A 17,815-nucleotide genomic window follows, 5' to 3' on the forward strand; every position below is an offset into this window, starting at 1 on the left:
AGACAAGGGCATTACATAATGTTAAATCAACCCAACAAGATGTAACAATTATAAATACTTATTCACCCAACATAGGTGCTCTTAAATATATAAAGCAAATACTAACAAACACAAATAAATAAATAAACAGCAATACAGTTGGCTGGAGAGACCACCCAACCAGAAAATTAATAAGAAAACACTGGCCTTAGAAGATACATTAGACCAGGTGGACTAAACAGATATATACAAAATATCCAATCCCAACACAGCAGATAGTAATTCTTTTCAAGTACACATGGAAATTCTCTAGGAAAGACCACACATTAAGACCACAAAATAAGTCTCAATGAATTTAAAAAGGCTAAAATCGTATCAAGCAACTTTTCCAAACACAATGGAATGAAACCAGAAATCACTTACAGTAAGAAAAACAAACAAACAACAAAAAAAAAACTTCCACAAACATGTTAAGACAAAGAACATGCTACTAAATAACCAATGGCTCCATGAAAAAAATCAGAGAAAATTAAAAAATACCTTTAGACAAATGAAAACACAACATTCTAAAACATACGGGAGGTAGCAAAAGCAGTTGTAAGAGGAAAGTCCATAGCCTACCTCAAGAAAAAGAAAAACAAAAAAAATAAACAATCCAACCTTACACCTCAGGAGAATAGAAAAAAAAGTACAAAATTAGTAAAAGGAAGGAAATAGTAAATATCAGAGAAGAAATAAATGGAGACAAAAAATGGTAAAGTTCAATGAAATGGGTTCTTTGAAAGAAACAATATTGATAAACCTTTAACCAGACTAATCAAGCAAAAGACAGGGTCTAATAAGTAGAATCAGAAATGAAAGAAGTTACAACTGATACCATAGAAATACATGGGTCATAAGAGACTACTACAAATGAATATATGCCAACAAACTGGACAACCTAGAAGAAATAGATAAATTCTTAGAAACATACCATCTTTCAAGATTCAATCAGCAAGGATGCCTAGGTGGCTCAGTGGGTTAAGTCTCTGCCTTCAACTCAGGTCATGATCTCAGGGTCCTGGTATCGAGCCCCACATCGGGCTCTCTGCTCAGCAGGGAGCCTGCTTCCCTCCCTCTCTCTCTCTGCCTGCCTCTCTGCCTACTTGTGATCTCCTGTCTGTCAAATAAATAAATCTAAATCTTAAAAAAAAATTCAATCAGCAAGAAACTAAAAATCTGAAGAAATCAATCACTTGTGAATGAAATTGAATCAGTAATCAAAAAACTAATAAATTGAGAGGCAATGTGGGGGCTTTGGGAGGTAGGAAAAGAATAAATGAAATGAGGGATCAGGAAAAAGACAAACCATATGAGACTCCTAATCTCACAAAACAAACTGAGGGTTGGAGGGGTGGGAGGTTGGGCTATGGACACTGGGGAGAGTACGTGCTATGGTGAGAACTGTGAAGTGTAAACCTGGCGATTCACAGACCTGTACCCTTGGGGCTAATAATACATTATACGTTAATTAAAAAAAAAACTCCTAATAAAAGTCTAGGACTTAGAAACCTTCACAGGTGAATTCTACAAAACATTTCAAGAACTGTTAATGCTTATTCTTCTCAAACGCCTCCAAAAAACTGTAAATGAAAGAATGTTTCTACTCCAAACTCATTCTACAAGGCCAACATTACCCTGATACCAAACCATACAAAGACACTACCAAAAAATTACAGGCCAATATCCCTGATGACCATAGCTGTAAAAATCCTCAACAAAGTATTAATAAACTGAATTCAGCAATACATTAAAAAGATCATACATGTGCTCAGGTGGGATTTATTCTGGGGATGCAAGGTTCTTTAAATATCCGCAAATCATTTTGTTATGCCCCCAATAATGGGTCCGTGATTAAAGGAGCAAGACTGATATAAAGTGAAGGTCAAGCAAAGCTCTATTACGTGCCAAGTATCAAGAATCTAACCCAATGTTCGGGGACGCACATCTTACAAGACAGGGAGGGCGACCCTTCTCTGTTTCACAGACTAGCTTTTAAGGGCAAAGGCCATGCAGTCGGGCCTGGCCATGCACAGGTGGCCAATGAGATTGTAACACACACAGGAAACACCACAGTGATGCTAGGTGACCAACTGAGTTACAATTTACCCTAGTAGACTTTTGACCCAGCCTATCACCTTGGTTAGGATTGGCGCCCCAAAGGCTCCCAAAGGGCGGGGCCCATACTCCTTGTAACTAGGGAGACAGTATGCATTCCCCCCACCACCATTGATCGATTGTCTCCACCTGGCCTGACCCACCCTTGTATTTGAGCTTTGTTACCTGGAGCTGGTTTCTGGGACTTGTTTTTAAGTAGGTCCCCTGGGGGAAAGGGAACAGGGACAGTTTAAGGGTTAAACAACAAAGTTATTGTTTAACCTCAATGGAAGCTTCTAGCTAAAATAAAAATATAAAATAGGTCCTTAAAATTTAACATGCTGTACCACATTAACAAAACAGAATGAAAATCATATGAACATCTCGATAGATCCAGAAAAAGCATTTGCTCAAATTCAATATCCACTTTTTTTTAAGAGTTTATTTATTTATTTGACAGAGATCACAAGTAGGCAGAAAGGCAGGCAGAGAGAGAAGGGGAAGCAGGCTCCCTGCTGAGCAGAGAGCCCAATGTGGGGCTTGATTCCAGGACCCTGAGATCATGACCTGAGCCCAAGGCAGAGGCTTAACCCACTCAGCCACCCAGGCGCCCATCAATATCCACTTTTTTTTTTTTAAGATATTTTTTATTTATTTGACAGAGGGAGAGAGAGAGAGGTCACAAGTAGGCAGAGAGGCAGACAGAGAGATAGGAGGAAGCAGACTCCCTGCTGAGCAGAGAGCCCGATGCGGGGCTTGATCCCAGGACCCTGGGATCATGACCTAAGCCGAAGGCAGAGGCTTTAACCCACTGAGCCACTCAGGTGCCCCCTCAATATCCACTTTTGATAAAAACTCTCAACAAAGTGAGTACAGAGGAAACATACTTCAACATAATAGAGGTCACGTATATGACAAACCCACAGCTAACAACCTACTCAATGGTGAAAAGCTGAAAGCTTCTCCTCTCGAATCAGGAACAAATCTGCCCACTTGCACCATTTGTATTCAACACAGTACTAGTCCTGGTCCTAGTCACAGCCATTAAGCAAGAAAAAGAAATAAAAGGCATCCAAATTTGACAGGAAGAAGTAAAACTGTTGCTATTTGCAGATGACATACTATAAAAAAAAAAAAACTTAAAAAACTCTAAAGTCTCCACCAAAAAACTATTAGAATAAATGAATTCAGTAAAGTTGCAGGATATAAAAACCAGTATAGAGAAATGAGTGCTTTTCTATACGCTAACAGTGAACTCTCAGAAACAGATATTAACCATTTACCATTACATCAAGAAGAATAAAGTACCTATAGATCAATTTAATCAAGACGGTGAAAGACCTAGAATCTCAAAACTCTAAGACACTGATGAAAGAAACTGAAGAGGACACAAATAAACAGAAAGATAGATGATGTTCACTGACTGGAAGAATTAATAATGTCAAAATGTCCAAAATACCCTAAGCAATCAAAAGATCTGAGGCAGGGCACCTGGGTGGCTCAGCAGGTTAAAGCCTCTGCCTTCGGCTCAGGTCATGATCCTAGGGTCCTGGGATCGAGCCCCACATCGGGCTCTTTGCTCAGCAGGGAGACTGCTTTCTCCTCTCTCTGCCTGCCTCTTCCCTCTGCCTACCTATGATCTCTCTGTCAAATAAATAAAATCTTTTTTTTTAAATATTTTATTTATTTATTTGACAGTAAGAGATCACAAGTAGGCGGAGAGGCAGGCAGAGAGAGAGGAGGAAGCAGGCTCCCCGCTGAGCAGAGAGCCCGATGTGGGGCTCGATCCCAGGACCCTGGGATCACGACCCGAGCCGAAAGCAGAGGCTTTAACCCACTGAGCCACCCAGGCACCCCATAAATAAATAAAATCTTTAAAAAAAAAAGATCTGATGCAATCCCCATCAAAATACCAATGGCATTTTTCACAGAACTAGAAAATATAATCCTAAAATCTGTACAGAACCACAAACAAACAGAAACAAAAAACAAATACCCAAAACAATCCTGACAAGAAGAATAAAGCTGGAGGTATCATTCTCCGAGATTTTGAAGTACACTACAAGGTAGAGTAATAAAAAACAAAGAGATAAACAACACAACAGAGAGCACAGAAATAAGCCCATGGTTACATGGTCAATTAATTTACGACAAAGGAGGCAACAATGGGGAAAAGACAGTCTCTTTAATAACTGATGTTGAAAACGTGGACAGCTACATGCAAAAGAGAAACTGGGCCACTTTCTTGTAACAAATACAAAGATAAACTTATAACGGGTTAAGTTATAAAATATAGGACTTGAAACCATAAAACTCAAACAACACAGGCAGTAAGCTCTTTGACATCAGTGTCAACAGCATGTTTTTGGCTCTGTCTCCTCAGGCAAGGACAAAATAGTAACAAATGGACCAAGAACAAAATAAAAAGCTTTTGCACAGTGAAGGAAACCATCAACAAAACAAAAGGGAAACCTACTGAATGGGAGAAGATATTTGCAAATTATACCCCAATCGGGGTTAACAACAAAAATACATAAAATACATACATAAAACATCCAAAATACATAAAATAATACAACTCAGTATCAAGCAAAGAGTATGATTAAAAAATGAGCAGAATACCTGACTAGGCCCTTTTCCAAAGAAGACATACAGATAAGTACCAGGTACAAGAAAAGATGCTCAACATCACTAACCACCGGGGAAATGCAAACCAAACCCACAATGAGAGATCACCTCACACCTGTCAGAATGGTTAAAATCAAAAAGACAAAAAATTACAAGTGTTGACAAGGATGTGGAGAAAAGGGAACCCTGGTGCACTGATGGGGGGAATGTAAACTGGTACAGCCACTGTGGGAAACAGTAAGGAAGTTCCTCAAAAAATTAAAAATAGAACTGTCATATGGTCCAGCAATTCCCCTTCTTGATATTTACCCAAGAAAATGAACAATACTAATTAGGAAAGGCATATATAATCTTCTGTTCATAGCAGCATTTACAATAGCTAAGATATGGAAGCAATCTAATGTCCATCATAGTTGAACTGGTAAAGATGTGGTTTATATGTATAATGGAATATGATTCAGACATAAGAAATAATGAAATTTTGACATTTGTAACAAACATGGATGGATCTAGATGGTGTTAGGCTAAGTGAAGTACGTAACAAAACAGAAAAGAGACTCATGTTGGTAGGAGGGATGGAGGAAACACGTGAAGGAAATGAAGAGACAATCTTTCAGTTATAAAGTAAATAATAAAAGGGCTATAATGCGGAATATAGTCACTAATATTGTAACAATCTTGTAGGGTGACATCACCAACTAGACCCCCAAGACATGACCTTTACCACCCACCTCCTTCTACCCACCAGCCTTGGTATTCTGCATTTTTCCTTAAGCTCTTCTTTACAGCTTATGTCTTAATTCAGGCAAAAGACCCTGTGGGCATAATATCCCATGATGGAAACATCTCAATCAATAATGACCAAAGGAGGGCGCCTGGGTGGCTCAGTGGGTTGAGCCGCTGCCTTCGGCTCAGGTCATGATCTCAGGGTCCTGGGATCGAGTCCCGCATCGGGCTCCTTGCTCAGCAGGGAGCCTGCTTCCTCCTCTCTCTCTCTGCCTGCCTCTCTGCCTACTTGTAATCTCTGTCAAATAAATAAATAAAATCTTAAAAAAAAAAAATGACCAAAGGAGCACCTGGGTGGCTCAGCTGGTTAAGAGACTGCCTTGGACTCAAGTCATGATCCTGGAGTCCCAGGACTAAGTCCTGCATCGGGCTCCCTGCTCTGCAGGAGGTCTGCTTCTCCTGCTGACCTCTCTCCTTTCATTCTCTCTCTCAAATAAATAAATAAAAATAAAAATAATAATGACCAGAGGAAGAACTCTGGTGGCCCTAAACCCCTGACTCAGGCTTGTACAGAAGGACCAAGGAGCGACCTCCAGAATAACCAACAATTACCTTGACCTCATTATAATACTAACGTAATACCCAGGAGAAGCACAAACTTCACTTACATAACAACCCTTTCACCTCGCCTCGGGGAGTCCCAGCTTTGAAAGTTATTCCCCAGGATCTCCTTACTGGACGCAAATAAAGCTTCCTTTGTGGGACAGCTCACCCAGGTGTAGTTTCTATCTCTGACTCATCAAGGAGCAGACTCCTGTTGGTTCCATTATAGTAACAGATGTTTACTACATATACATATTGTCAATAATACTGTAACAACTTCGTGGTGGTAGATGTTCATCAGATTTATTGTGATCATTTAATAAATAATGTATATAAATTTTATAAATACAGACTCAATGTTATACCTGAAACTAACACAATATATGTCAATTATTCTTCAATTAAAAAAGAAGACCAAGTTCATCGGATCATGCAGGCAAGTTAGTAACAGCAGGAGGAAAGACGTCATTAATTGTGATAAGCAAAATTAGCACTAATTGTCCCTTATTTTTGCCACCCAAATCCTAAAGTTGCTCAAACAAAAATAAAACCAAATAATAGGGGCGCCTGGGTGGCTCAGTGGGTTAAGCCGCTGCCTTTGGCTCAGGTCATGATCTCAGGGTCCTAGGATCGAGTCCCGCATCCGGCTCTCTGCTCAGCAGGGAGCCTTCTTCCTCCTCTTTCTCTCTGCCTGCCTCTCTGCCTACTTGTGATCTCTCTCTGTCAAATAAATAAATAAAATCTTTAAAGAAAAAAAAATAAAACCAAATAATAAATTTAGGATACATGCATAGAAAATCTCTAATTTGGAATTTATTACTAAAAATAAAATAATAGCAAAGAGTCCTGTACAATTACTAAAGATACTCATTTAACTCTTCTCACCTGTAAAGTGAGAATAATAGCATTCACCTTACAGGTTTGTTCCGATTAAATGAATTAATAAAACAGTGGGATAGTAAGTGCTTTATAAATGCTTGCTCTTATTTTAATAGGAGCCATTGCTCTTCCTCCTCCACATTAAACAAGCCAAAAAGAAAAAAAATCCAGGGGCGCCTGGGTGACTCGGTCCGTTAAGCTCTGACTCTGGCTGGGGTCCTGATCTGGGCTCCCAGCTCCCCGGAGAGTCGGCTTGTCCCTCTCCCTCCGTCCCTTCCCCGGGCCCACGCTCTCGCTCTCTCTCTCAAATAGATAAATAAATAAAATCTGAAAAAAAGAAAAAACCCAATCCCTTCGATAACAGTGATATAGTTTCCCTTGTGGCTTATAACAACAACTACTACCGGCGGGGAGGGGCGGAGGCTGCTGCGCATCAGCCGCAGCTTTAAAGATTAAAGTACTCATCTGATAGAAGTTCACATTAACGAGCTCCAGGGAAGCCTTGAGGTCGTCGAGCAGAACTAAAAGAGAAACGAAAGTGAAGCTTCCTACATTTACTTCCGCCCATTCTGTCCTTACACCGCACCACAAATACGCAGTAACCGCATCTATGAGTTTCTATGAACAAAATACTGCCTCCCTCTAGGTCTACCACCTAACCGTAACCCCAGCCTGCCATCAATTTAGACACGAGTCAAAACCTCACGACCCTTCCGCTCCGTCAAATTCAGGAAGGGGGAATCCGAGCAAACAGAAAGGACAGAGATGCCACACTGATCACTGACATCAAGCCCAGAGAGTAACCCGGTTTAAACCCCAGGCTTGCGTGAAACCCGTCATTCCCAAAGGGACGGGTCCCGCTGTTTATTCGCTTCACAAAGCCACCAGCACGTTTCACCGACAGTCAAAGCTACTACGCTCCCAACTTTTTCACACCGCAGTCAAATGACTCGGCATCTAGAACGAACGCGTCTGCGGAGAGTCCGGAGAGCAGAGGAGGTCCGTCCCCAAGCGTCCGGAACCCCCGGGGGCCGGCGGCGCTCGGCTGGGGCTGGGAGTCCGCAGGTGCGCAGGGCAGGGGAGGGGAGGGGAGGGTCTGCGGCGGGGCGGCCAGCAGCCGCCGCCGGGAGGGCCGGGCCACAGGTCCCGCGGCGAGTCCCTCCCGGGAGCCTCCCGCCACCCCGCCCCACGCGTCCGCGGAGAGAACCTGTGGATCGGATGCCCCCCAGACGTCCCAGACACCAAACTCCGACTCGCAGACGGCGACGTCCGGGGCCCCTCCTCGGCCGCCGCGCCCCCCGCGAACCGACGTCGGCCGACTCACCCCCGGACTGGCGTCGCAGGCGTCGGGCGCGCACCGAGCTGTTCCTCTGCCGCAGCGCGTCCCCGGGACCCCGGGAGGCGTGGGCGACTACGGCAAGCCAGAGGAATCAGTCCGCCTCCGTTTCGCGGTTCGCAGGCCCCGGAGGGAGTCGCCGGCGGCCCCGCCTCCGTGTGTCGGGCGCGGTCAGGGCGCTGCGCGCGTGTGGCCGCGGATCGCCGCCAGGAGGACCTTCCGCCCTCGGCTTGCTGCGGGACGGACCGGGAGGGAGGACAGCAGCGTGTGTTTCAAGAATTCCTGAGCGCGCCCGCCTGCCTCTGCCTGGCTCGCCTGCCCCGGTGGTCGGGGTGGGAGGGCGGGGAAATGGGCTGGAAAGGAGAAAACTGGAGCACTCTGGGCCCCGCGTGTTCCGCCCGCGCACGTGTCCCGGCCTCTGCCTCGGGTCAGAGTGCAGATGGTGCTGTGGAAGATAACCCGCCCTGGAGGCGCCCCCTTTTGCCCGTACACAACCTGGGTACCCGTGACATGGGCGGGGAGCGGGTTCGGTACCGCTGCACGGCGCCCAGCCCCGCGCGCCGCGTCGGGCTACTTTAACTTGGACTTGCCGCAGCTGTGGACGACTCGCCAAGTACTTGACGAGTTGGTTTTCTAAGTTACACGCCTCCCCTAGGGAACAGTGCCAGCAGGATGGGGCACAGTTACGAGCAGATTTAGATGTCCAGTAAATAACCGATTTCTCAGTCAGGGACCCACACTGGCCGCTGGTTTGCTGTAAAAACAAATGCAAATCAAATTATGTAAGCTACTTGAACAGCTGGCTGCTTGCCATCTGTTTCCTATTAGGCACCGCAAAGATGTCATGTTCAAGCAATCAGCGTGGAGTCCGCTTGTCTATCGCTCTCCCTTTGCCCCTCCTTCCCACTCTCCCCCTCGTCACGCACTCCCCTCCCCTCCCCTCTCCTCCCACCCCCATTTCATGCACACTTGTGCGCGCGCGCTCTCTCAAATACACTGATTAAATCTTTAATAGAAGATACTACAGTGGTGCCTTGTAGACTCAATGAGTAAGCCCCAATAAGAACTACATGTACGTTGTGACTTGTCACATACATGGTTAAAATTATGAAAAAAAAAAAACTTTGCAAAACAATACTCTTGATATGCAAAGCACTCTAATTTTTCATTTAAAAAACGCTGCCACTAAAATGTTTGCAAGACCCATTAGCGCGTTATCAACTGAGGTTTGAAAAACATTTTCAGGGATATATTGGAGCTGGATCATACTGGCTTGGGAGACCCAATTTTGCACCTCATTTCCATGCTGGTATCTTGAAATTGGCCACGAGTGGAACTATTTACACCACACCACGACCACCTAAGGCTTTCCCCCACTCACTCCACCCCCAAAGCTGTATATTAAACATTTACCACCACACTACTGACTCTACTCCTATGAATGATACAGTACAGCGGAGAACGCTAATGATGGAGGAGACAGGGGATAATTACAAGAGTGGTTCTTGAGATGATTTTGTCCCCAAAACACAGCAATAAACATTCAGAATATCAGTTCAAAACAATAACATAGATGTTACAAATTATTTGCAGACAGTCGCCTTAGAGTTCCAAAGCTGAAGGGATCATTTCTAGTTGCATCGATGTCTTTTCATCACTTTATTGACCTCTTTCCTCACCCAAGAAGACACACTTAAGAGGGGCTGCCAATTTTAATTTGTATGATATAAAAATAGTGTCTTAGAAGCAAAATGTGAACAAATATTAGTGCCCCAATTTTATAAAAAGCAGTAAAAATAATTTTAGTTTTATGAGTTGAAACTGTATGCTCTTCTGGTTCCTTAGTAGGATTAACACCTTTAGAAAGAAACACCTGCCACAGTTTATTAATGATGTGAATCGTGTTGTTTACAGGTAGGAAGCACTTCTGGTGGTGATTTTGTTTGTTACTGTGTTGCTGTGTTTTTGTATTATAATTAAAATTTTTAATCTCCAAGCATTGATTGGATGGTGGTGCCAGGGCTGGGAAAATAGGCCTCAAATCAATAATTTTGGAATATAAGTCAGGTGTGCTAAAACACTGTAAAGAACTTTAAGTAAAAACTTTGATGGGGCGCCTGGGTGGTTCAGTGGGTTAAAGACTCTCCCTTCGGCTCCGGTCATGATCCCAGTGTCCTGGGATGGAACCCCGCATCAGTCTCCCTGCTCAGCAGGGAGCCTGCTTCCTCCTCTCTCTCTCCCTGCCTCTCTGCCTACTTGTGATCTCTGTCAAATAAATAAATAAAATCTTAAAAAAAAAAAAAACTTTGATAGATCACACTGTGCATTTAGAAGTCAAAACTCTAGAACAAGAATAATGATATATTCTAGCAAGAATAATGATACAGATACATATAAAAGCACTATTTAAAAAAAATCTGCCACGGGGCGCCTGGGTGGCTCATTGGGTTGAGCCTCTGCCTTCAGCTCAGGTCATGATCTCAGGGTCCTGGGATTGAGCCCCACGGCGGGGCTCTCTGCTCAGCAGGGAGCCTGCTTGCCCCCCTCTCTCTGCCTGCCTCTTCTGTGTACTTGTGATCTCTCTCTGTCAAATAAATAAATAAATTCTTTTAAAAAAAATCTGCCACAATAGCTACAGATTTATAAGCTCTGAGAACATACACCTGCTTTTCATCTAGTCCCGTGAGAAAAATAGTCCTGAATTATGCAGATTTTAAATGATGCTGTCTTTAGGAATGCGTTATTTTGATTATTTTTTTTTTTTAAGTAATGTCTATACCCAGTGTGGGGCTCGAACTCATGACCCCAGGATCAAGAGTTGTATGCTCTATGGACCGGGCCAGCTCTATGGACCTTTTCAGGAGAATATTCTTCATGAAACTACAGCACTTATATTGCTTAACCATAGGTCTACTTCCCAGGAAAATTTCATGGTTGGTGTCATCAACCTCTTCTGAATATCCCCCCTTTCTGTAAATGGACTCATTTCTTCTTTGAATTCTCTTGCTTTGAACTAATCTCTCTCACATCCCACTACTAACACCCATGAGCACTCAGCCTTTTTTCCCAACCTTCAGACCCTGCTGTGGTCAGATTCATCAGGCTTACCTCTTCTGTTCTACAGGATCATGTTCCTTATTCAGTCTTTTCAGGTGTGAGGAACAAGCTTCTAGAACTATGGTTTTGTCATAAAATAAAAGAACCTTGAAGATGTGAAAGATCTGCACAGGAATATAAATTAAATCAATTCATCCCAATGGCCCAAAGAATGAGATGCTATCCTATTTTTAAACTAATTCTCTTGAAAGACTTGGCAGAGGATGGTATGTTAAGGAAAGAATAGGGTATTGTTATTCTAAGTAAGAACGAATCTGAAATTATGTAAATCTTTAAAATGAAATTATGTAAATCTTTAAAATGGAAACACAATAGAATACTTAAACTATGTATATTACAGTAGGTAACATTTTAGACACTAGGGATACAATGGGTAAAAAATATCTCTTTCCAAATGACAGTACAGACAAAGGCTGATATCCAGGATCTATAAAGAACTTCTCAAACTAACACACAGAAAACAGATAATCATGTCAAAAAATGGGCAGAAGACATGAACAGACACTTCTCCAATGAAGACATACAAATGGCTATCAGACACATGAAAATATGTTCATCATCACTAGCCATCAGGGAGATTCACATTAAAACCACATTGAGATACCACCTTACACCAGTTAGAATGGCCAAAACTAAAAAGACAGGAAACAACATGTGTTGGAGAGGGTGTGGAGAAAGGGGAACTGTCTTACACTGTTGGTAGGAATGCAAGTTGGTGCAGTCACTTTGGAAAACAGTGTGGAGATTCCTCAAAAAATTAAAAATAGACCTTCCTTGTGACCCCGCAATTGCATTACTGGGTATTTACTCCAAAGATACAGATATAGTGAAAAGAAGAACCATCTGTACCCCAATGTTTATAGCAGCAATGGCCACGGTCACCAAACTGTGGAAAGAACCAAGATGCCTTTCAACGGACGAATGGATAAAGAAGATGTGGTCCATATATACTATGGAGTATTAGGCCTCCATCAGAAAGGATGAATACCCAACTTTTTTATCAACATGGATGGGACTGGAGGAGATTATGCTGAGTGAAATAAGTCAAGCAGAGAGAATCAATTATCATATGGTTTCACTTACTTGTGGAGTATAAGAAATAACACGGAGGACATGGAGAGATGGAGAAGGGAGTTGAGGGAAATTAGAGGGGGAGATGAATCATGAGAGACTATGGACTCTGAAAAACAATCTGAGGTTTTTGAAGGGGTGGGGGGTGGGAGGTTGGGTGGGCTGGTGGTGGGTATTGTGGAAGGCTCGTATTGCATGGAGCACTGGGTGTGGTGCATAAACAATGAATTCCAGAACACTGAAAAGAAATTTAAAAAATGAAAAACTAAAAAAAGAATCACTTTCCTGGAGCTTACGTCTAGTGGGAATTTGACAATAAGTAATTATGCATATGTATTTTAAAATGCAGAAGAATGATGTCAGTAACTGTTAATGCCTCTTGTGATCTTTGTTCATGCAAAGGAGCAGAGATTCTTTTTTTTTTTTTTAAGATTTTATTGATTTATTTGACAGAGAGAGATAACAAGTAGACAGAGAGGCAGGCAGAGAGAGAGAGAGAAGCAGGCTCCCTGCTGAGCAGAGAGCCTGATGAGGGACTCCATCCCAGGACCCTAAGATCATGACCTGGGCCAAAGGCAGCAGCTTAACCCACTGAGCCACCCAGGAGCAGAAATTCTTAATGCTGTTGGAAGGCCTCCCTCAGCTTTGCACTATGGCCAATGAGCTTTATCTGAGGCTCAATTACTGCTAATTGTAAAGGCCTCCCAGAGCAACCCAATCTGAATATTTAACCAATCCTTTTTGTGCATGGCTAATCCTCTTCTAGCTAGTATTTACACAGCTCATTGTAAAATAAAGTAACAAGGGAAACCTCAGAGGAAGAATTTCTGAGACAGGTTAGAGCAAGCAAGAAATCCAAATGTTTTTTTCCGACTAGAAAAATGTGATTGAGTCCACATTCTAAAACCTCTTTTTATTTTGGAAATGTAAAAACATACACATCACTTGAGAGATGACAGGATGAATTTTCATGTGTTCATTGTCCAGTTTCAGCAACTATCAAGATGGCCTATCTTGTTTTGTCTGCACTCCCTCCTCACCGCTGGCTCATTTGGAAGCCGATCTTCAGACTTCATTTAATCTCTAAAAATTTACAGGTTTCCTAAGATCCAGGTCCACATTTTTGGCCAGAAGACCTCCTAAGTGATATGTACTTTCAATTTGCAAGTATCAGGAGTCACTTAATTTCTGGTTTTTCTTTTTATGCTGTCAAAACTGGCCAGTGATTTCAGATGATGTCAGCCTGACTTATCTGTTAAAAAGTTCTCATCAGTTTTTGATCAAATATTTTTAGCAGCTACCTGTTGATGGTCATTGTCTAGATCCATTATTTTGTTAGGAACTGAAAACTGATGGTAGATCAATTCCATCATTTCTCCTACGTTTATGAGTTGGAATTCTTTTATAAGGAAATACAGTTCAGTGATCCCAAGGTGAAGTTCATACCAGAAAGGTAAGGGTTCGATTTTTTCCCTTTATGTAGAGAATTTCTTTTTTTTTTTTTTTTTTTAAAGATTTTATTTATTTATTTGACAGAGAGAGAGATCACAAGTCGGCGGAGAGTCAGGCAGAGAGAGAGAGAGAGAGAGAGAAGCAGGCTCCCGCTGAGCAAAGAGCCCGATGCGGGGCTCGATCCCAGGACACTGAGATCATGACCTGAGCCGAAGGCAGCGGCTTAATCCACTGAGCCACCCAGGCGCCCCTATGTAGAGAATTTCATATTTCACTCAACTCCCTAGCCTCCACAAAAGGTAACCAATGAATCATCTTTTTTTAAAGGTCATTATGAATTGATGAATATTAATATACTTGATGTGTTTCTAACTTTTTTTAAATTTATTTGACAGACAGAAATCACAAGTAGGCAGAGAGGCAGACAGAGAGGAAGGAAAGCCGACTCCCTGCTGAGCAGAGAGCCCAATGCGGGCCTCTGGTAATCTTAGTTTCCTTGCTTTGGGCTATGACAAGATGTCCCAAGCTACCATTGTTATTTCCTGCTAAACCCAGACTTAGCAGTTTCTCCAAGAAAACTTTAAGGGGAAACAGTATATAGAGACCACAAATTTGACTAGGAATGATTATAGCCACTGGGGTGGTTTCTAGACTTCCTCTGTAGGTGAAGCCAGAAAAATGTTTGTTAAAAAAAAAAGTAAATATTATATATATTGTAAAAATTTAAATAGTAAATATTATATAAAATATAATATTATATATAAAATGTTAAATGTATAAATATATTTTTAAATACATACTTAAATATATAAACACACATTTAAATTTTTATTTAATTAAAAATATATAAAATATAGGGGCACCTGGGTGGCCAAGTCAGTTAAGTGTCTGGCTTCAGCTCAGGTCATGATCCTGGGGTGCTGGGATTGAGTCTCGCATCGAGCCCCACACGGGCTCCCTGCTTGGTGGGAAGCTTCCTTCTCCCTCTCCCGCTCCCCACTGTTTCCCCCTGCTTGTGTTCCCTCTGTGTCTGTCTCCCTCTCTGGCAAATAAATAAATAAAATCTTTAAAATAAAAAAAAAAACATATATATAAAATATAAATATATATCTGAGTTTATACTGATTTCATACAGTTTAGGATTACCATGTTTTCATTTAGCTTGTTTATTTTATATTTATACCGCATTTTAAAAGCTTGGTAAAAAATAAAATAAAAATCTTAGTTTCTAACAACATTAACATATTTATTTGTTTTATTCTATTTTTTTCTTTATTCTATTTTTTCTTTATATTTATTATATATAAGGGTTTGGGGATAAAAAGTTAAATATTGTAACAATATGATTGCAAAACAAAATGAAGGATTATTTGCAGTTGCTTTCTGTCTTTAAGCTATATCTCACAAGAAATGTATAATATTTCTGTTTTAAAATAATTTCATAATACAAAATGATCTCCTGATCCACCACAATCCCCATCAAAATTCCAACAGGGCTTTAAAAAAAAAAATTCTTTCTTTTTCTTTTAAGATTTTATTTATTTATTTGTCAGAAAGAGAGAGAGAGGGCACAAGCAGGGGGAGTGGCAGGCAGAAGGAGAAGCAGTCTCCCTGCTGAGCAAGGATTCCAAATGTGGGGCTCATTCCCAAGACCCTGGGATCATGACCTGAGCTGAAGGCAGACACCTAAAAGACTGAGTCACCTAGGCATCCCTCTAACAGTGCTTTTTGTAGAAATAGAAAAAAAAAATCCTAAAATTCACCAGGAATCTCAAGAGACTCTGAAAAATACGACAAAGCTCGAGGTCTCACACTTCCTAATTTCAAAACATCTTTTTTTTTTTTTAATTTTACTTATTTTATTTGACAGACGGAGATTACAAGTAGGCAGAGAGGCAGGCAGAGAGAGAGAGGAGGAAGCAGGCTCCCTGCTGAGCGATCCCAGGATCCTGGGATTATGACCTGAGCTGAAGGCAGAGGTTTTAATGCACTGAGCCACCCAGGCCCCCCTGATTTCAAAACATCTTACAAAGCTAGTAAGCAATAGTGTAGGGGTGGCAAAAAGGACAGCCATACAGACCAACAGAACAGAATAGAGAGCCCTGAAATAAACCCTTATGCATATGGTCAAATAATCTTCAAGGAGGGTGCCAAAACCACTCAGTGGGGAAAAGACAGCTTCTTCCACAAATGATGTTGGGAAATTTAGTTATTCACATGCAAAATTGGACCTTTACCTTACACCTTATACAAAAATTAACTCAGAATGGATTAAAGATTTAAACATTAAACCTAAAACTATACAATTCCTAGAAGGAAACAGAGGGGGAAAACTTCATGACTTTGGATTTTAGCAATGATTTTTTGGATATGACACCCAAAGCACAGATGACAAATTAAGAAATAGACAAACAGGGCCATATCAAACTTAAAAATTCTGTGCATAAAGGTCACAATCAACAGAGTGAAAAGGCGACCCGTGGAAGGCGGAAAAATATTTGCAAATAATACATCTGATAAGGGGTGAATATCCAAAACAGATATATAAGAACTCCTACAACTCAACAACAACAAAAACAAATAACCCAAATCAAAGAATCTGAACAGACATTTGTCCAAAGCTGATACATAAATGACCAACAAGTTCAACATCACTAATCATTAAAGAACTGCAAATCAAAACCACAGTGAGATACCACCTCACAGTCCTTAAGATGGCTACTGCAAAAGAAAGGTTGGGGGAGAGAAAGAAGGAAAGAAAAACTAACGAGGTTTGCCAAAGATGTGGACAAATTGGAATTTTTTTCCCCAAAGATTTTATTTATTTGACAGAGATCGCAAGTAGGCAAAGAGGCTCCCCACTGAGCAGAGAACCCAATGCGGGGCTGGATCCCAGGACCCTGAGACCATGACCTGAGCTGAAGGCAGAGGCTTAGCCCACTGAGCTACCCAGGCCCCCCAACAAATTGGAATCTTTAAGCACTATTGATGGGAATGTAAAATGGGGTAGCCTCTATGAAAAACAGTATGGCAATGCCTAAAAAAATTAGAGCAAAAATTACCATATGATCCAGCAATCTCAACTCTGGTTATACATCCAGAAGAACTGAATGCATGATCTCAGAGATGTTTGTACACCTGCGTCCACAACAGCATTATTCACAATATCCAGGAAAAGGAAGCAACACAAATGTCCTTTGATAAACAAAAGGAGAAACAAAATATGACATCTATAGTGGAATACTATTCAGCCTAAAAAGGAAGGAAATCCTGTTGCATGAGACAACATAGATGAATCTTTTTTGTAAAAAAAGATTTTATTTATTTATTTGACAGACAGAGATCGCAAGTAGGCAGAGAGAAAGGGAGAAGCAGGCTCCCTGCTGAGCAGAGAGCCTGATGCAGGGCTCGGTCCCAGGACCCTGAGATCATGACCTGAGCTGAAGGCAGACCCACTGAGCCACCCAGGCGCCCAAAATAGATGAATCTTGAGGACATCATGATAAATGAAATAATCCAGTCACCAAAAGACATCTACTTACATGAGACATCTAATGAAGTCAAATTCATAGAAACAGAAAGTGGAATAGTAGTTTCCATGGGCTGTGATGAAAAAATGGGGAGTTGTTTAGTGGGTATAGGATTTCAGTTTTGTAAGATGAAATAGTTCTGGAGATTTGTTGTACAACAGTGTGAATGTACTTAACACTACTGAACCGTGCACTTAAAACGGTCAAGTTGCTAACTTTGATGTTGCGTTAACGACAGCTTTAAAAAATAGTAATTTGAAATAACTTATCTCTGTGTGAATAAAGCACTAGCTGAATACACCACTTAGATTCATTGGTTTCATTTTGCTTTCAATTTTGGGGGCTTGCTTTTAGTTTA

General features: G+C 41.4%; 1 protein-coding gene and 1 long non-coding RNA gene across 10 annotated transcripts in view; one reads left to right on the plus strand and one right to left on the minus strand.

The window, feature by feature from the left end:
* Positions 1-11,458, minus strand: part of LGALS8 (galectin 8) — a 47,551-nt gene extending 36,093 nt beyond the window's left edge. For 2 of the 9 annotated variants that reach the window (XM_082720858.1, XM_082720853.1), the window contains exon 1: positions 8,276-8,719. The gene's annotated coding sequence lies outside the window, so the exon portion shown is untranslated. Of the gene's footprint in view, positions 1-8,158; positions 8,889-11,395 lie in introns of those variants that run through there. The other 7 variants (XM_082720856.1, XM_082720860.1, XM_082720847.1 and 4 more) reach the window with 7 other exon arrangements.
* Positions 6,833-17,815, plus strand: part of LOC309859779 — a 33,448-nt gene continuing 22,465 nt past the window's right edge. The window contains exon 1 of the long non-coding RNA XR_014308897.1: positions 6,833-8,016. This is a non-coding gene — a long non-coding RNA (uncharacterized lncRNA). The remainder of the gene's footprint in view (positions 8,017-17,815) is intronic.

This window comes from Mustela nivalis, assembly GCF_964662115.1.
Source record: "Mustela nivalis genome assembly, chromosome: 2".
Classification (NCBI taxonomy): domain Eukaryota; kingdom Metazoa; phylum Chordata; class Mammalia; order Carnivora; family Mustelidae; genus Mustela; species Mustela nivalis.